At 34.6% G+C, this 21,561-nt stretch overlaps 1 long non-coding RNA gene across 1 annotated transcript; it reads left to right on the forward strand.

Annotated features, from left to right (window-relative positions):
• Positions 1 to 1,568: 1,568 nt before the first annotated feature.
• LOC141591098 (uncharacterized) lies at positions 1,569 to 2,699 on the forward strand. Its single transcript, XR_012520655.1, has 5 exons — positions 1,569 to 1,856; positions 1,939 to 2,032; positions 2,357 to 2,424; positions 2,520 to 2,592; positions 2,681 to 2,699. It is a non-coding gene; the product is annotated as an uncharacterized LOC141591098 (long non-coding RNA).
• The last annotated feature ends 18,862 nt before the right edge of the window (positions 2,700 to 21,561 follow it).

Genomic DNA, 21,561 nt, shown 5'->3' on the forward strand with positions numbered 1-21,561 from the left:
GATAACCTTTTAATCGCATCGTAGAGGTTTATAATCACGAGTTCCCAAAACTTAATTGATCAAGCATCGCCATATGATGATCATTTAAGAGGCTCCTATAGGGAGTTATCCTCCTTGGAGTATATCAGAGTATATTTTCTCCGTTTCAACATTTATCCATTTAAAATAATATTATAAAACATGTTCATGCATATGATATAAAACTAATTCTAAATAACAGTTACATAACAACACAATAATTTATATAAAATAAAACTAATTAATATGCAAATGATGAACTAAATTTCTAAATGCACATGATGATGACTCGATAATGCAACTGTACAGTTTTCTTTTCCAATATTCATAATTTCGATTGACTCCATGTCAATGGATGGACTTCAGGTCCATGAGCTCATTCATAAGCATTGATTATGTGTCGACAATAAAATTGGACTTATTTATAAGATCCCCATTATCTAGTCCAATAAATTTCGCGGGCGCAAATGCATATCGGTTCATTAACCATATCGATATAATTCCAACATCTCGTGATATTGTCAGTACTGAATCAGTAATATCTGAATATATATGGTACCTTTCCATTTTCATATAGGCCATCTATTATTATTATTATTATTATTATTATTATTATTATTATTATTATTATTATTGTTATTATTGTTATTATTGTTATTATTGTTGTTATTGTTATTGTTATTGTTATTGTTATTATTATTGTTATTATTATTATTATTATTATTATTATTATTATTATTATTATTATTATTATTATTATTATTATTATTATTATTATTATTATTATTATTATTATTATTCAGATATCTATATACGTCACTTCCAGGACATCCATATTTCTTTACTCTAGAAGTGTGTCAACTGCCCATGCTTGCCATTTTCTTATCTCTACCTTACATTAAATGTCCAAGCAACAAGTTACTATTCACTAATGAATAGTAACTTGGAGAATGAATAGTAATATGCAATGGGTGGGCTGAGGTATGGTCTTAACTGGGTCGATTTTTCTCTTTTTTGGGCGGGTTGGTTGGATTGTTTTCTGGCGAACTAATGCGGCCCAATACTCAATAACCCTCCTTCAACTAACCCAAATCATTCCTTGGCTTTCCTTCATTCCACGTCTCCCATCCATCCTCATTCCTCAGCCACCCAATTATCCTCCTTCCTACCGTCTCTTACCTTCCATATTCACCAATTATTTGCCTCTTCGTTCATTCTATTTTTGGGTTTATTTTTTTAATCTTACTCTGTTAGGTGATGATTGGGAGCATGAGGAGATCTTCACTGATGATGATGAAGCTGTTGGTATTAATCCTGAGGAGCGAGAAGACTTGTTAGCGCTCAAGTTCTGCTCCGCTTTGAAATTAAGGAGGTTTGTTTTCAATGAGTTTTTTTCTCTTTGCTCCGTCTTCGCTAAAACTAAACAAACAAAGAGGGCTTTATAATTAAGAAGGAGATGAATGAGACAAAATAATTACAAAATGTAAAGGTAGTGCTCATTGCTGTTCAATAATTAGTGATTGTTTTTAATCTTGATGCATAATTACCAGGTTTTTAATCTTGGCGATTTTCGAGCTGTTTGGTAGCCTAAACCCGTTGCTGCGCATACCTCGAGGTGGTAATTGTCCTCTCTGATGGTTAAGATCTGGGTGTTTTTAATTAATGTTATGAAATTGTGATAATTGGTTTAGGGTTTTAGATCAAATTGATTGAATACCCAATTTTTATTCTGTTGAATTTGTCTATTAGATATGGTAATTTATTCTTCTATTAGTAATTTGTTCTTTCTCAAGTGAAACGAGAATTTTGGTACTGCAGAGGGAAGAAGTAGAGTAAAGGTGAGTTCTTGGTGTTTAGTTTCTGGTTTATTGATTTCCTATGTTTATGGCTGCAGTAAGATTAATGCAAAATATGTTACAGTTTCAGGTTTTAGACTTTGATGATGATGTAGCTTCTAACCCTGATACCGGAAGCCAATCGGAGGCACCAACACATAGTGGTGCTTCTAAGCTTGGTAAAACTGATGCCCTCAAGTTATCTGCTTTTAGTTTTGAACTGGTTTTTGGCTATTTATTCTCTTTAATTTTCGAGTTTGCTGTGACGTAGTAGTCATTAGATGCGATTCTTGATACAATTTATATTTTTCGTCATCATGAAACCACACTAAGGTTGCGTATATCTTCACCCGACTCTGTGGGAGCTTGTGAGGCACTGGGGTTAAGTCGTTAATTGGTTATTAGACGAGTTTTGTAGTAAAATGCTTGATTAAGTTTATGGAAGACGGTGTTTCTTATCCCAGCTAAGTGGTAATGAATGAGCTTTATTGGTATTTTGACAGATAACAGAAGGGAAAAGTCATTGGGGCTTCTAACACAAAACTTTGTGAAGCTCTTCCTTGGTTCTGAGGTGAGTTTAAGTTTATGATCTTTTATTTAATACCGTCATTCGCTTAACTAGCTACGAGTATATTTTACTTATATATCCTATCAATATAATTTCAGGCTGAGCTGATCTCTCTGGAGGAAGCTGCAAAGTGCTTGCTTGGAGATGGTCTTAATGCACAAGTGATGCGAAGTACGAGTATTTCGGTTCATTTGTTCCTGATTTCATGGTTATAAAATGTAGATTCAGTACTAATAGTTCGTTTTTTAAGATAATGCAGCTAAAGTGAGACGATTGTAACCAAAAAGTGGAATTTCAATCATATTTGTGCATAGACCGGATTCAGGAAGTCATTTCTGAGTCGCTGGATTTACTTTGGTTCCCCGAATGTATGTAGATAGTAAACCAGTTGCAATGGAAACCAGCAACAGCGTAATGGCAATAACGACATCCCACCATCAACCCTCACTCAAAAGGGTTAGTTCTTGATGTCCATTCGGTTTCCTTTGTCGAATCTCTTTGTACTCCCATTTCTACAAAACAAATTCAATGTAATTTTCATTATATTTTTGATTTTTCACCATTTTTCCGATGCCCTTTTTGCTTACAGGATAAGTTGGTTGGTAATTTAGTGCGAAATCTTTACCTATCACCTTGTTATGCAGGGCATTTTCGTCGCAACTTGCAATAGGAGTCAATGAGTACTAGACACTGGAGATAGTTACCGGCTGCGTAAATTTATCGTATGGACTTTGTTGCAGTCTCTTTGCAACTGTCAAGGTATGCAGTTCAGCTGCCGGATACTTGTATGGGAACAAAAAAAAGCATGCAAGTTTATCCCTCGCTAAATCAATCAAGTGCTCCATCAATTATTCTCCGAAATTCCAGATCCTGCATCAGGTACCTTTTTCTCCTTTCTAAACATTATTCACTAAGTTTTTTTCTTCATAGCTGGATTAGCTCAATTTGAGGTGGTTTTATTCAATTTTAAGGTTGTTTCTAATTTTAGATCCCTGCTTTTGGGGTTTTACAATTTGGGAATTTCAACAATTGAGGCTCTGTTTATGTTTCAAATGGGGGCGAAATTAACATAAATTTTTCCTTTTTTCATCTTTGCAGTGTGCTTCATATAATTCAGGAGATTAATTTATATTCCATGGAAGATTTTGTGTTTATAATTCTTTTTGTCTCAGGTATTTAGATTTCTAACCCTAACTTTGTTTTTGTCCCACCTACTTTACGATCTGGCTTTTTATTTCCCCTTTTTTCTGGGTTATGAATTCAGATTTTTGTAGGCTTCAGGAAGGTTGCTTATTAGTTTGAAGATTCTCGGATCGCATTGCTAGAATGTTCATGCTGATTAGAATTGCTTGTAGATTAGACATGGCGAAGCAGTTGGCATTATCGTACCATCTGGTACTGGAAAGTCGACAATTTTGAAGATTATTGCTGGACTTCTTGCTCCATACCAGGTAAAAGACTTGCCTCCAGTTTCTAGAGTTCAGATACTTTTATGTGGTGCACTAGCCGGAACGAGGTTGCGACCTTAAGAGCAATTCCTCTCTTTTTAATTAACGTATGACATTGTGTGTGACATTATATGTGTTAGTCAAATCTCAACATTTTGCAATTTATTCACCTGAACAGCTAGAGTGATTGTTGTGCTCAACAGGGGGAGGTTTACATTCGAGGGAAAAGGAGAGACGGAAATATCAGGGCTTCACATTGGCCTGGTAATTGTACAACACATTTGCATTTTATTGTTGTTGTGACTTTATGTGTTTACTGAGGTTTACATGTTCTGAATGTCAGGTCTTTCAAAGTGCCGCATTGTTTGATTCCCTATCTGTGAGTGAGAATGTTGGTTTCCTTCTGTGAGAGACCGCTCTTATCGTTGTTTATTTGATGTATTGTTAAATTTAAACTGATTGATGCTAATTCTTACCCTTTTTTTCTCATCTCTATGGTTAGGTATGAAAATTTTAGAATGCCAGATGATCAAATATCAGACCTGGTTACTGAAACTTTGGCTGCAGATGGTCTGAAGGCATGTCTAAATCAATGAACTTTAGTTTTTTTATTTGTGGTCACTTTTAAGCCATGTCGGTTATTGCTTCTCGGGCAATCGCCTCCAAAGGTAAAGATTCTGAACAACAGCAGAAAATGCTATGCTTATGTGCAGGGAGTTGAAGAACGGTTACCTTCTGAGTTGTCTGGTGGAGCTAAGGGAAGGCCGCGAGAATTTCCCTGAAAGTTATTTGGTCTTGACATAATTATGACTTGCAACGAGAATTTAAGTCTGAAACATAATCATGATGATCATTGGTTCTTTGTTTGACTGTTTTAGTGTTACTTATCGAGAATTTTCCTGAAAGTTATTTGGTCTTGACATAATTAGGACTTGCAGCGAGAATTTAGTCTGAAACATAATCATGATGATCATTGGTTCTTTGTTTGACTGTTTTAGTGTTACTTATCAGTATCACAAAGATAAGAAAAGATAATGCATTGTAGATAAGATTAATCGACATGTAGGGAATATAAGTGTAGCTTGAGCTTGATGCTGTTAATGGGCTATGTAGATAAGATTAATCGTCTTAAATGTTTAACCATTTGTAAGAGGTCTAATGAGCTTGCAGGTGGATAGTAAGTAATGTCAATACTTTATAATTGTATGATTGTAGATTTAAAATTTTGATCTAGAGGTGAAAGCTATAATATAGCTTCGTACTGCAATTTCACGAGATTTCAACAATGAATTATTTACTTCCGTTGATGAAAACATTGCTTTTAAAAAATAAATGTGAAACTGCTTCCTTTCTTTTCAATCAAGCTGTAAACTGAAATTACTTTTTTTTTTATTGTCAAAAAAAGAAATTACTTTCTTTTCTATCAAAATGCTGATTGAAATTGCTTTTTTTTTTTCCTGCAGATATGAAGATAACTATTAAGGATGATAAGAAAAAACACAAGAAGGAAATGAAGAATCATAATTAGAAGCTTATTTCCGTAGGTGGCCTACTCTCTAGGTGATTATCTCTTCAATTTTCTTCATCTGGGTAATTTAGTTTCTATACTTTTCTATGTAGTTTTTTTAATTTGATTTGTTGAAGTCGTATTTTTTTTCAGCTTTGCTTATGGATTCTTATGGCTTTTCAATTTCGTAAAATTCTTGAATAACCCAAAAATCTAAAATTTTAAAGGGTTGAAAATAACCAAAAAAAAAACCAGAACTAAAGCAATTTTAAAAACAAAGATAAGAAAAAAAAAAGCTTTGAGAGTAATCCGATTGCTGATTCGATTTCAATTATTTATCTTCGTCGATCAACAATTCCGTTTTTTACTCTTCTGATTACCACAAGCCAAGCGAGTCCTATTCTACTGAAGCTAGATTACTTCCGATAGAAGCATAAAATTCCATTGGCCCACGGTTAACTGCAAAGCGGAGTAAATTAATTTTTAATATATTTTGTGATGGAACAGGCTGAGGTTAGAGCATTCTTCGACGTCCATGATCAAGAAGGAAGCCACCCAGGTGGTGTTCAACTAGAAATAACCGGCCCAAATGCAACTCAGTGCATTTGGTGGAGGCCAAACAGTGACTTCGATGATCTAAGCTCACGCTACCACACCCAATGTGACCCAAGGCTAATCGCTTCCCAATCTTTGGAGCTAGCCTTCAGCATCGCAGAGCGCCTTAGGAAGAGAAGGATGAAGTTCCAGCCTTCTTTGACCTCCTAAATTGGATACTTGGCTAATATTACCATTTATGCTTGTACTGGATTTTTTAAGTTTGCTATGCAATGTAATGTACTCCCACCGTCTCGGTCATTTGTTATCTATTTTTTTCGGCACAAAGACCAAGGAAACGAGAAAAAGTAAAGAAAAATAATAATAAACTAAGGTTTTCTCTCACAACTATTATTGCTCACATCACACACCAACTTTTCCGCTTGTGTAAAGCTTATCAAAAATGAAAATAGATAAAAAATGAGTGATACACCCAAAAATGGAAATCGATAACAAATGACCGGGATGGAGGGCATATTGTATTGTATGTGTACACTGGGGGATAACGAGTTCCGGTGCCTGAGATGACCGTGAAAATGATTCAATTTACGTGTTCAAAAAATTTTAAACTGTGAGTCTGTGATGTTAATTTTCTTATGTGATTTTCATACAAGTATTACGGTGGAAGTATGCGGCAGAGCAGTTTGGAAAAGTGTTGTTCTTCCATCGACTCAAGAATATGATTAAGTGCATTTGAGTATTTGACAACCTTAGTCCATCGAAGAAACTATCATTGACTCCCTTGATTGTCATTCACACCCAAGATTATTAAAACAATCCTTTTTTTTCCAAGATCAACTTTAAACCCTCAAACACATAATTTGTGAATAGTTTATGGTATTGCAGTCGCAATAAGCTATGACCACGAGGATAAAATGGGGAGGTGGTTTAGGATGCGACGACATTGGAGATAAAAGGGAGACAAAGAGGGTGAGGTAGATAAAAGGGACGAAAGAGAAGGAGGAGACATAAGAAGGCTATGAAAAGAAGGCCGAATAGTATGAGTAGAAAATGGAGGAGGACGTGAGTTGTCTGGGGGCGTTAAAAGTTGAAGAGAAAATGGAGAAAGAAAAATGCTGAAAAATGAGAGCGAAAAAAATTGGAGAAAGAGGAGTAGGAAGGGGTAAGAAAGGAAGAACGAGTATAATGAGAAAGAGGAGTAATAAGAGCAAGTGGAAGAAGAAGGAAAACGAAGGATATATAAGAGGATGATGTGGGATATGGAAGGAGTAATGGAAAAGTTAAGGAGGAGAACACGAGGATGAAAGGAGAGAGTTGGTTTAGGATGCGACAACTTTAAAGAGAAAGGGAGAGAGAAATAGAAGCGCGAGGAAGAGGGAGAGAGCGAGGGAGATGAAGGCGGGGAAAGAGGATAAAGATAAATATAAAGGATAAAGGGAGAATATCGAATAGTATGAGTAGAAAAGGGAGGAGGAGCGTATGTGTATGAGGACGCGAGAACGTTGAAGATAAAATGGTAACGAGAAAAAGTATGAACGATGAGCGGGGGAGGAATAAGGGAAAGAGGGGAGTAGGAAGGGGTAAAGAGGGAAGTGCGAGTAGTATAAGGAGAAAGAAAATTTAGAGAAAGAGGTAGGAATAGTAATAGGAAGAGAAACGATTAATATAAATATAAAGAAACTCGACTAAAAAAATTATTAACTTTACATTTGGGGGCAATTTTACTATACCTGTTTTTGGGAAACTTCACTCCAGCAATAACAAAGCCAATATGATCTAAGTAGTACCAACATGAATTATATTTTATCCTCAAATATGAGATCAATATTAATTAGCTCATCCAGGGCATATGGCTATGACAAAATGAAAAGAAGCCGAAATGCTCACAAATCACAGCAGTGAAATATACTCGGCTATTACCCTTGCATACATGTACTTTATAAGACAGTCCTAATAAAAATGTCATTTTCTCGAAAGAAATATAAAGAGCCACGAAAATATAGGGGAGAAGACGAATAGGAAATGAGGGGAGGAGGATGATAAGATGGAGGAACATAAGGAAGAGAAGCGATTATAATGAGAAATTATAAAAAAATTATAATTAAACTCCGCTTAAAAAATAAAATCTATTAAATATGTAGAATTTTGTTTTTATTAGCGTATCAACTCAATAGAAGCAATCGTAATCAGGATATCATTTTCTTCGAAAAAGCATAGAGAGACTAGACATATAAGAAGGCATGGAGACATGAAAATAGAAAATGGGGAGGAATAGGAAAGGGGGCAAGGAGGATGATAAGAATAAGGAGGCGGCAACGTTAAAGAGAAAAAAGGGGGAAAGAAGAGAAGTGGAGGAAAGGGCGGAATATTGATGGGGAAAAGGATGAAGGCCGAGAAAGATAATAAGGGTAAAAATAGAAGGTAGGAAAAGTGAAATGGAAGGACATGAACCATAAAAGGAAATGAACCATAAAAGGAAAGAAAAATAGGCAGGATTGGGAGGAAAAAGGAAAAAATTTGCAAGAGTTGTACGAGAAAAAATGAGATTAGTAATAATATGAGAGCAAGTGGAGGAGGGCAAACCGAGGATGTATAAGAGGAGGATGGGGGCATGGAAGGTATAAAGGGGTAGGAAGGGAAAAGGTATGGTGGTCGAGAAAGAGAGTAAGGGAAAAGAAGAGGCAGACAGAGGGAAATGAAAGAATGTGAACGATAAAAGGAAAGGGAAATCGAAAGGCGTGGAGGAGAAATAGGAAAACATAGAGGAGTAGTACGAGGAAAAATGGGCGGAGGCGTAATATAAAAGCATGTGTAAGAAGGAGGGAAGGGACAAAGGATATAGAAGAGGATAATGGGGGTAAATGGTAGGTATATGGGCAAAGGAACGGGGAAGTTACGGAGAAGGACCACGAGGATAAAAGGGGGAGGTGGTTTATGATGCAACGACGTTGGAGATAAAAAGGAGACAAAGAGGGCGAGGTAGATAAAAGGGACGAAAGATAAGGAGGATAAATAAGACGGCTATGAGAAGAAAGCCGAATAGTATGAGTAGAAAATGGAGGAGGAGATGAGATGTCTGGGGGAGTAAAAAAGTTAAAGAGAAAATGGAGAGAGTAAAATGCTGAATAATGAGAGCGAAAAGAATTGCAGAAAGAGGAGTAGGAAGGGGTAAGAAAAGAAGAACGAGTATAATGAGAAAGAGGAGTAATAAGAGCAAGTGGAAGAAGAAGGAAAACGAAGGATATATAAGAGGATAATGTGGGACATGGAAGGAATATGGAAGGAGGAATGGGAAAGTTAAGAAGGAGAACACGAGATTAAAATATCTTCGGGGACATACACAAAAAACGTAAGAGGTTAAAATATCTTCGGAGACAGTGCGCGCCGCGCACAGTGCAACGAAAATATAGGGAAGTAGCCAAATAGGAAATGGGAGAAGGTGGATGATAAGATGGAGGAATATAAGGAGGTGACAACGTTAGAGAGAGAGAGAGAGAGAGAGAGAGAGAGAGAGAGAGAGAGAGAGAGAGAGAGAGAGAGAGAGAGAGAGAGAGAGAGAGAGGACATTGGGGAGAAGATAGGGGAGAAAATGAGGAAGGGGGTAAATGGAGGAGGACAAGTAGTAAGGGGAGAAAAAGAAAGAGGATAATGCGGATGTGAGGAAGGAGAAAGGGGTGGAGATTCAGAAAGAGAGTAATGGGAAAGAAAAGAAGGTAAGAGAAAGGGAAATGAAAGGATGTGAACTGTAAGAGGATATTGAAAGAGGGAGGAGAAATGAAGATATGGAGGAGGAGTACGAGGTAAATGGGAGAAGTAGTATAAGAGCAAGTGGAAAATGAGGGAAAATAGAGGATATAAACGAAGAAAATAGGGAAACACAAAAGTTATAGAGGAGGAAGAAGGAGAACCACGAGTTTTAAAGAGGAGGAGGTGGTTTAGGATGCGGCAGCGTTAGAGAGAATATATGGAGAGAAACAGGAGGACGAGGTAGAGAGTGAGGAAGGTGGAGAAAAAGAAGGAGGAGAAGTAAAGAGGTTTAAGAGGAGAAGAGCTATTAGTATGAGGAAAGGGAGGAGAAGGAAGAGTAATTATAATGAAATAAAAATATTATAAAACAATCGGTCTTAAAAGGGTATACGAAGTCAAACGAAACTGAGAATGTCCCCTGTCCATCCAAACTTCAAAAATATTTTTTAAAAATATATTTATCAAGTCAAATATATTTTACATGTAAAACTATCTTGGGGTACCGTGCGCAACGCGCACGGTGCAACCAACTAGTTACTTGAAATATGTGAACCGATATGACTTCTACACTACCTTTCATGTGTGGTTATTGTTCAATTTGGTAAGAATCTACTTTTTCACTACATATATTTTCTATGACTAATTTATAGCTCGCTATACCACATATAGGGCTAATCTGTCTATAATTAAATCATAGATTTCAATGTATAAACATATTTTGATAAGGTGATGAAAGTGGTATCATAATACATCTTCATAACTAAATGAATACCATCATTTCTAATTCCATGAACCTCTATTTGATGTATTTCATATTGAAAAAAAACCGCTGAACTTCAGGTTCAGTTGGGGATAATATACTTGTTTGTTTTTATCAGTTTTTCCTTATCATTCTCCCCCTAAAGTGGTAAAAATTATAACCACCTTAGACCTTAATTTCTCATATCACCGATGAGAATTTATATGGACATTTTTGAACAATAATAAAATATTTCAGGGAGTACCATATAATGCAGTTGGATTTTAAATGTGCTGAATTATAATGCCCAATTCTTAGACTAACGATTTCATATAATAAACAAGCTGTTATTTCTACACATTAATTACAAAAAAAAAAAAAATATTATGTACAACAAATCTCATGAACTACTAAAAACAGTAAAATTTGTGACAATCGAATTCCGTGAATGAACCCAACAAACTTTTAACGATGATAGGAGACTAGCAGTAGGTTTCCTTATCGTGAATTTCACATTAATAATTATAAACTAGTTTAGATCCCGCGGAATGATGCGGTATTTATAGAGTTACTAATATAGACCCCGTGCAATATATGTACAGTATTTATAGAGTTTTACTTTCTATTGTATTATTTATAGAATTTAAATCGACAATTCACTTATTTTTCATGTTTCTTCTTAATGTATTTTGATTGGAGAAATAAATAAAAATTTAGATTGTATGAAGTACTAAAATGATAATTTTTTTTGTCTTTTTACCGAGAAATTAATGTTGTTAATTTACAAATATTTACTAATAACATATTTTGTAGCTGCAAATTTTTATCATAAAAAGTCAATGGTTTTTTAACAAATATTTACTAATACCATATTTTTTAGCCGCAACTTCTTATCATAAAAAGTCAGTAAATTTTAATCATTAAGTTCTTTAAAAAAAAATTTCTTATCCTAAAAAGATCAGAAATAAATTCGTGCTGAAATATTAAATGATATAAATATTTAAATACCAAAGATTATGTCCATTTATAACTTATCATGTCCACACATATAATATATGTTAAAAATACAACGCACTATTTTAGAAAATATCTTTTAGGCGGGAAAAATGGGTGTTTCGCCTATTCATTTAGTAAATAGGGGATGAGTTTATACGGTGTTATTACCTTACTCTCAATAACATAATCATAAAGGAGCACTAAAAGATAATAATCATTGTAAAACTATACAACTTAATACACAATTATTCCAGCAGCTAACATGATTGTGTCACAAACCACTAATTAAGGACCAAACAACATCTCCTATAACTTAGCTTACCATGCAATTATGCCAAATGTAAAACAACCTAATAATTTTGCATAAATCGTAGCTCAAAATTGATTAGCACGTAAAACAAATTAAGTTATAAATATAAATTCTTGTTACTTGAGACCTATAAACACAACCAAATACATATGGTTAACAGTGCAATTCATAAAAATCTAGAATTAATAGTACAGTCTATTTAATGGCGTGTGCTTGACTGTCATGCGCACAAAACTTTAATATTTTAGTAATAAACTATTTTAACCAACATATCATAGTGAATGACTAAGTAGCTTTATCAATCATAACAATGGATTTACTCGTGCATGTACCAATTCAAGACCACAACTCCGCTGAGAAATCAGATAACCACGACGACGAATTGAACTAGTGTAAATTAATATGAAGTTTATGAAAATACACCAAAATATCAATTTATTTATTCCAAATCATATGATCGTATTAAATTATTCGGAATATTAAAGTCATAAAAGTGTATCTGATATAAGCTAAATATAGAATAAGACTCTTGAAAAATGTGAATTGCAAATACTGTAAATTTCAGGCCCAGGTTAAATATCTATAAACATTATGAACTTCAGTTTATAATTCTGTATGTAAATACTATAAATTTCGGGTCATAGTTTCAATTATTTGCAAACACTATGAATTTCAGGCCATAGTGTGAATTCAAAATTTCAACTCATAAATAATAATTTTTTCCTTTCTCATATCAAATTTCGAGCATATATGAGTCTCACGTGACTTTTATAAGATATTTCTTTAATGAGATATTGTCATATCTTTCAATGAACAAATTTTGGCTCAATTCAGGCCGCAACATTAGGCTTATAATAATGTCATATTCTCGATATCTGTTATCGACAGAGTGGCGGAGTCTTTCTGAGATGTCACATTCACTTTTAAGAATGGATCAAAATTCAGATTTCATTATACTGTTCAACTTCAAGTGAACATAAATTAATTCAGAAATAATTTGCCCTTTAATAAAGACCACTTCAAACTCAATTGCAGGTCATAAAATCATAACTGTGAACTTCTTGCCACTAGCACTTACATGTGAACTTCTGGTCACTTAATTACACTTCTACAATATGAATATATTGTATTGATGAGAGGTATCAAAATTATACACCTTTAAAAATTTGAACTTAAGGCCAAAGTTAGAATGTGGACATATTCTCTCATCTCTATAAAATAAATCTTTTGGCACTTCGGACCCAAAAGTATTGATATGCCCTTTTTTCAAAATTCATATATCTCTTATAACAAATATTTCTTTTGAGATACGAGAATCAAAACTTTAACATTATCAAACAAAATAAAGTAAGTAATACTTTTACCTATATGGAAGAAATTGTGCAAAGGAAAACTTACCTTAACTTACCTTGGATGATATGTGATAATACGAGGTGTTTATCTTTGTGTATGGCTCGGCCATCTTAATTATCATGTCTTCCCCACTTGCACCTTTCCTGTTGTTGACTACTCCGAATTATCATATCCAAAGGATACATGGTTATCGTTAATTTCATGTTCAATTGGTTAGGGTTTCGTGTTGATAACATGTTGTGAAATAAAGAGAAGAGAGAATTGTAGAGAGAAGAAAAGAGAGACAGAACAGTTTATTATTGCATTATAAGAGAGTATATATACACATACAATGAAGGTAGAGTTTCCATAAGATAATACATCCTAGAATATTCTAAGATATGAACATCCATATATTATTACATAATACTTCCTCCATTCAACTCCAATCTACCATAGTACACTTTGCACAAGTCTTAAGAAATTTATAAAGAATTAATAAAAGTACAATGGGAAATGGGATGAAAGAAAATTTTGTCCATAAAGTAATCTGAATTAGTGAACTACTTAAAAGTGGAAGAATAGGCAATAAAAATAGGAAAAAGATACTACCAGACATTGAGCATATCAAGTCACTTGACAGTTCTAAAAGAAACACCATGGAGAGGGTTTCTAAAAACTGTGGAGTTTCAGTTGGAACAGTCCATTCATGGGTGAATGAAGGTTTACTTAAGCCTCATTCAAGTCCATTACATCCCAAACTCTGGTGACTTACACAAAGAACAAAGGCTACTGCATTCACTAAAGTCATTGGTGGTTAGACAACAAGTGCAAGAATTTCTTGATCTAAATTCAATCCCATTCACTGAAATAATATTTGATGAGATGAGCAACACTATCCACATGGATGAGAAGTGGTTTTTCATAACCTCAGACAATGAAAAGGTGTATATTGTGGAAGGGGAGGAGCCTCCATATAGGAGCTGCCAGTCAAAAACGTTCCTTACAAAGGTCATGTTCATGTGTGCAGTTAGTAGGCCAATATATGGAGCAGATGGGGAGTTAATATTTGATGATAAAATTGGCATGTTTCCATTTAAACATGAAGTACCAGCAGCAAGGTCTAGTATAAACAGGCCAAGGGGGACAATGGAAACTAAGCCCATTGACTCAATCACAAAATAGGTTGTCAAAGATTGTCTAATTCATCAAGTTATACCAGCAATTAAGAGTGTGTGGCTAGACTGTTTAAGCAAGCATATTTACATTCAACAAGACAATGCAAGGCTACATATCAAGAATAACGACCCTGACTTTATGGCTGCTGCAAACTCAGATGGTTTTTACATTGAATTAGTTTTCCAACCCCCAAACTCACCAGATTTAAACTGTAATGATCTTGGATATTTCAAGGCATTACAGTCATTGTAATCATCTAGCGCATACAAATCAGTTGATGAACTAGTCAATGAAGTTATGCAAGCATTCATAGATTACAGTCCTACCAAACTCAACAACATATTCTTATCATTACAAGCAGTCATGATTGAAATTATGATGCATAAGGGGCATAATGATTTTTCAATCCCACACATGGGGAAGGGTCATCTAGCTGCAATTGGTATGTTACCAAGGAATTTAGTAGTCAATGAAGAGTTGGTAAGAGAATGCATTGAATATATGCAGGGATTAAGGAAGCAGAAGGACTTGAAAATCTAATGGAGGCACTAGGGTACAATGTTGAAGGTTAAGTTTTAAGACAAATATAGTGGAATGCATTGTCAATTCAAGTTATGTAATGTTCAGTTTAATGTTCATTTGAAACTTATGTTTCAAATGAACATTAAACTTCAATTTACTTTTAAATGTAATGTTTTGTTTGAAATGAAATGACAAATGCAATGTAAAATTTGAAGTTCGGTTCATAATGCAATTTCAAGTTCAGTTTAATGTTCAATTGAAAAACGGCAACACAAATCAGGAAAATGCAATGAAGATAGACCATCAACTCTCAGGCATAGTGTGGCCTCATCATTGAGTTGTGTCAAGTATTCAAGCCTCCTACATGTATTACATAATGAAGGTAGACCATGATCATCAAACAAGCACAGTAATGAGAAAGGCAGCAATAAATAAAGCTCTCAAACCATTAAGGAACAGTCATCACAGAGCTCTCAAACTATAATTGAAATAGATGAACACACACACTCATTCATTTGTATACCATGTGGTGGCTTAAATACTTTAATTTAATGGCCAGAAACCTATACATATACTTCCTCCATTCAACTACACCATACAAGCACTTGCTCTCAAAGCATCATCATTGAGCATAAAACTCTCAGGCCTAAATGGCCTCATCATTGAGTTTTGTAAAGTAAAAATGCCTCCAACACACACACACACACACACACACACACACACACACAATGAAGATAGACAATGCTTTCTATACAAAACAGAATTGATTAAGGCAACAAGAAACTTAGCTCTCAAACCATTATGGAATAGTCATCATAGAGAATCAATAACTGTATTTGAAATGGAAAGGCACACACACTCATTCATTGGTAGACCATGTGGTGGCTTATTTACTTAAACATAGTGGCCACTTAACATTCAACTCTAGCAATAACCTAACAGCTCTTAAACCATTAAGGCTTTTCATCATTGAGCAGACAAACCAAAACAGACAGACAAACCAAACTAGTTCAGACAGACAAACTAAAACAGACAAATTATAACAGACAAGAGCAGTAGTCCGTTAATGTTCAGTTTGAGTCCATTTCAGATTATAACAGTTCAGATTATAACAGTCTAAAACAGTTCAGACAGACCAAAACAGTTTAGACAGACAACCAGTTTTTCCATTAATGTCCAGTTTCAGTCCAGTTTTTGAGTTCAATTTTAACATCATACCAACATTAACAGACAAACCATTAAGCCTTTAATCCTCAGACAAACATTATCAGACAAACCAGACAGACCAAAACCAAAGCAGACACACATTAACAGTTAACCCAACATACAAACATTAACAGTTAACCCAGCATACCAACAGACAATAATCCTCAGACAATACATCAATAAATCAGCATATCAATATTATAACAAATCATCCTACTAAAAATCATACCAAAAATCATACCAAAATCTCCTAACAGCAGTTAACCCAGCAGTTCAATAAATTATTCAAATACGAAATAATATACGAATAAATACAATAAAAATACAAAAAAGTGAATGAGTTAGGAAATATACCAACACCTTGAAATAATTATCGCTTAGATAAGAATCTATCCACAAAAGCATTGAATTTCACAGTCTTTGGTGATGGAGGGAAGACCACCACTTTTTCAACAAACCCGGCAGTTTTCTCAGGTGTTTTAGGACACCTATCAGCCATCCTCTTCAAATACCGATTTGCATACTTTGTGCAAGGACTCTCAAACTCACCAGATCTACCAACCACTTCGATTAAAGTGGTTTTCTCGGGCGTTTCAGGCAACTTTGAAGGAGCAACGTTCTCAAGGGACTTTGGAATGCAAACGCTACCATCATCGAACTCCGTCTCTTCAACTACAGTCCCCAAATCATCAGGATATAGCGAATCAGGAACGATATGGGTTGGAGGAGGCGATTCAGGAGCAGATTCATCATAGTCATCATCGCCTTCATCGTCTACTAACCCAACATGATAACGATAAAAAACACAGTGCATACAATCATTACCACAGTTTGGATGAGGAGGTTTCATGTTGTTAATGAGGGAGATAATTGAAGAAAAAATAGATCTTGTAACTGATAGAGGAAATGAGGGAGATTAAAGAAGACAAATGAAAACGGAATGAGGGAGATCTAGGGATTGATGGAGGCGGAATTAGGGAGAGAGAAAGAGAGGATAACTTTAGGGTTTCTGAGGGATTGAATGAGGGAGTGAATGAAGATTCTAGAGAGTTATGGAGGAGTAGTTGGGCTGATGGGGGATTGAATGAGGTGGGTGGGTTTGGGAATTTTTTTTTTTGAACGATATAAGGGGGTATAGTGGGTTGGGTTAGTAAAATTTGGAGGGAAGGATTAGTGAGTGTGAATTGGGTTAGGGTTGTTAATTGGGCCAGATTAGAATTAGGGAGGGATTTGGGTCTAATTAAGTGTGGGCCAACCAGTGGCATTTGTTGTAATAAGATAAAGCAATTAGGATAGAAATGTCATTTGTTTTGCTTTTTATGGAAAGTGGTAGAATGGAATTGAATGGATGGAAATGAAAATATGGTAGATTGGAGTTGAATGGAGGAAGTAATATTTCATAACAATACTTAAATTTGAAAAAACCACCAGACCAAATGGTAGGTTTGCCATAAAAATGAAACTACGGAAATCGTATAGACACTGAGGATAAATGTACGTAGGTTTGCCATACAATTCCTTGACCGCACGAAGACGTTGAATAATGCGACATTGTGAGGTTGTCACTGGACCAAGAGTTTGACTGATGTTAGAAAACGGACAATTTCTTTCAGTGAGAAACGAACTTGACTTGTTCCACAAGACCACAACACAAATACTCTCAACCAATTGATTTAGGCCAAAGTGTGAAAGAATTTCAGGCCAATCATCGCTTGCTTTAACAATTTGTCAAGTAACGCGGCTCCCTATGAAACAACATTAATTATGACACAAATTTTCGTCTTTAGACGGAACTATCCATCCTAAATTTAAGACGAGTCAAATAATAATTCATTTAAATAGATAGAACAAATCTACCTAGTATAAAAGATGAGTTCTTTAAAACTCGCCAATTGGTTCCCTCTTTTCAGGAATTGAGAATATTTTTTTTTGGTTTAGACCACACGTTCACCCTTCTCATTTAATTAGTCTCCCAGGTGAAATTCCTCCTATGTATGGTTTGTTATGCTAATTAAGAGTATTATCCATATATAATTAATTAATACTCTTATATCTTATATCAGAGATTCCTAATTCCTAATTTATAAAAACTATTATAAGATATGTTAGAATCGCACACGGGCCTGGGCCGCACCCATCGAGGAGGAGAGAGTGGTCATTTTATAAGTCCAAGGAGGTTCCATCCCAAAACCAATTGGCTATGGGAGGAGTAGCCCCTTGGATTATAAGGGGGATCACTATTTTCTATTTCTCCGATGTGGAAGACCTACATGTGATTCTTCACACGCCCCCTCACATGTAAGGTCTCCTTTCGATCAATCGACAGGAATGCCGCAATTTTTCGAACCTGTTTCGTCGGGCGGGAACGTCGTCGCTTTTCGGACCCGCTAAATAGTGGCCCAGTTTTTCGTCGCACGGAAACGTCGTCGCTTTTCGGATCCGTCTTCGCCTCACAACCCAGGACTAAACCTTGGACTCTGATACCATGTTAGAATCGCACACGGGCCTGGGCCGTGCCCACCGAGGAGGAGAGAGTGTCCATTTTATAAGTCCAAGGAGGTTCCATCCCAAAACCAATTGGCTATGGGAGGAGTAGCCCCTTGGATTATAAGGGGGATCACTATTCTCTATTTCTCCGATGTAGGAGACCTACATGTGATTATTCACATGAAGAATCACATGTAGGTCTCCCACATCGGAGAAATAGAGAAGAGTGATCTAGCTTATAATCCAAGGGGCTACTCCTCCAATCGCCAATTGGTTTTGCGATGGAACCTCCTTGGACTTATAAAATGGACACTCTCTCCTCCTCGATGGGTGCGGCACAGGCCCGTGTGCGATTCTAACATGGTATCAGAGAAGGAGACCTTACATGATTCAAAATTGAGATCAAATCTGATATAATGAGATTATATAATTCTATGTTGAGAATCATATAATAATGTGAACCATTATCACCCTCATGTATTCAATTTCAACCAATCACCTGAAATTTTTAAAAAAAAATAGTACCAGCGTAAAAAAAATTGAAAAGTTTTAAAAAACACACAATAGACAGGTATAGATACTCCGTATATAAAATAACAACAGTAATAACAATATTGTTTAAATTTTGTTATAAAATAATCGACATATTTCTAAAATTAAATCAATATATAATAATAATAAGAAAGATTCTTGGATCTTATTGGCACGGGTGTACGATAATCTTGTACACTCGATGTACCCAAGAATTTTTCTAATGATAATTACCAAACTTGACTTTTTTCGTAGTAAAAATTATTAGATTCGATATGGATATCAATGGTTAGATTAAAAAATTAAACTTTGAGATCTAAAAAGTTTCAAGGGAAAAAGAGCCGTCTGAGTTGATATTGGTTGATGAAAACGTAATGCCAAGTACAAAATATTAAAAATATAATCATGTACAATTATTTAGTGTGGAAAACAAATTTTATTCATTATGAATATATTTATCTATATTTTTAAAAATAAAGCCACCATACAACTACCGCAGAAAATGTAGATCTGAAGATTTTGGGGAAAAAAAATTACAGATATAAATCATTATAATAAAACATAACAATAACAATTACGGAGTACAGAAGGTCGCAAAATTCTTTCAAAAAAACAATGCCAAATTTTAAAAAATCGAAAAAATATGCATCTCAAAATACATTCAAGGGATGTAAAAAACCCAGATATAAGTTTTAGATGATACTTACATCACTAAAACTTGAGAGAGACGGTCTCTCACTAAGTTATTGAGAGACCAATCTTTCGTACCCTTTTATTTGTATTTCGTACCCTTTTTAGTGTTGATCATGATATAGTAATTTTGTACCTATTTACATAATAAATGTACCCATTTTATCATTAATCATGATTTGTACCTATTTTATTACCTTTAGTACCACTTTTTCTTAAAATTGTACAATGATCTCTCAATAAAGCTTATTGAGAGACCGTCTCTCAGAAGACCTACTCTACTTACATAAAGTTCTTCTAAATATGCTTTTCAATTAATTCCACTATTGACATTAAATTAAATCCATTAAATTCGCATGTAAAAGGTATAAAAGAAAATACAAGTGATGGAAATTGAAGATGAGGAAGAAAATTAGACGGCAATTTATTCTCTCTTTTTTTTCCTTGAGGATCAAGCTGAAAGACAACAACAACAAAGTTTAAGATGATGGAGATGAATATATGATGAATTTGGGAATTATGATGAAGATGGATCTAGGATTAAATGAAATTAGCTATAGAGTGTGGTAGAGGAGGGAGATAGAGAGCAGCGGAAATATAGAGGCCTAATAAAAAATGAGACTGAGAGTTAGGGAGAGTAAGGCCTCGTTTGGTTGCCCGTTGGAATTCAACTCCACCGGAATATCGAATTCATGAGAATTAAACTCCCACATGAAATTCACTTGAATTAACAAAATTCGTTTGGTTGCCGATGTAGGAATTTAATTACACCGGAGTTTGCAATTACCTAGGAGGACCTAGGTAATCCAACTCCTCCATTATGAAGGAGTTGGAAACTCCTTGGAAAATGAATGCCTACAGTATGGCAAAAAAAAAGGCAACCAAACAAGTTCCAATTTTGTAATTCATGGGATTTTTCAACGCCCATAATTTACAAGGGGCAACCAAACAAGACCTACGAGTCATTAGGATAAATGAGGGTTATGTGACTTAGGTGATGGCTCATAAACAGGAGTGTAAATTAATTCACAAATTCTCATTTAGGCTCATAAACAGGATATATTTATATAATATATACTCATTTTTTGCTTTCATTTTTAAAAGCAACCCATATATTTTCTGTACGGGTGTAAACTAAACGGGGTAGGAAGTAATGGGCCGAGAAATTTTATATTTCCTATATTCCAATTAGCTATTTATTTGTTTATTTTGATTAAACTACACCCACAATGAGTATAAAAGACAAATAAATGAGTGAGACGGAAAGAGTAACTAGTATGTGCAAACATAAGTGGGCCAAGAAATTACTAATTTATGGATTTTAAACTTGATTATTACTATTATTATCGTTATATGGGTTACATATTTATTCGAAAGAATTATAATAGCATATAGCTAATAGTCACCTTATCGTAAGTGGATGCCATCCATGAACTTTGAAATTATCTAATATAAAAATTCAAAATGCATATTATATTTATTAACTAGCACATTTAAAATTATACATTTATGATAAATCATAATCCTTCCATTATTTTATATATGACGTTTTCGTTTTACGAGGTAAGCCTTTGACTTTCAATTATATAAAAATATACTCTAGAAAAAATTATGAAAATTATATCATTAGATTCGTCATAAAATTTGCTTTCAAAAGAGTATACATTTCATATTATTAACTTATATATTTTGAGAGATATTGAAGAGAGAAGCGAGTGTCTCAAAATGTGAGAATGACATATTTAAAATAATGGAGGGAGTAATAATATTTATAAATCTCATATTAATTTCATGCCATATAAATTAATATCATATATATTATATTATAGTTGAAACGGAGTGTCATCACCTTTTTATATATTCATTGATACCGTCGTTTAGTACCAAAAAT

This window comes from Silene latifolia, chromosome 7 (assembly GCF_048544455.1).
Source record: "Silene latifolia isolate original U9 population chromosome 7, ASM4854445v1, whole genome shotgun sequence".
Taxonomy (NCBI): domain Eukaryota; kingdom Viridiplantae; phylum Streptophyta; class Magnoliopsida; order Caryophyllales; family Caryophyllaceae; genus Silene; species Silene latifolia.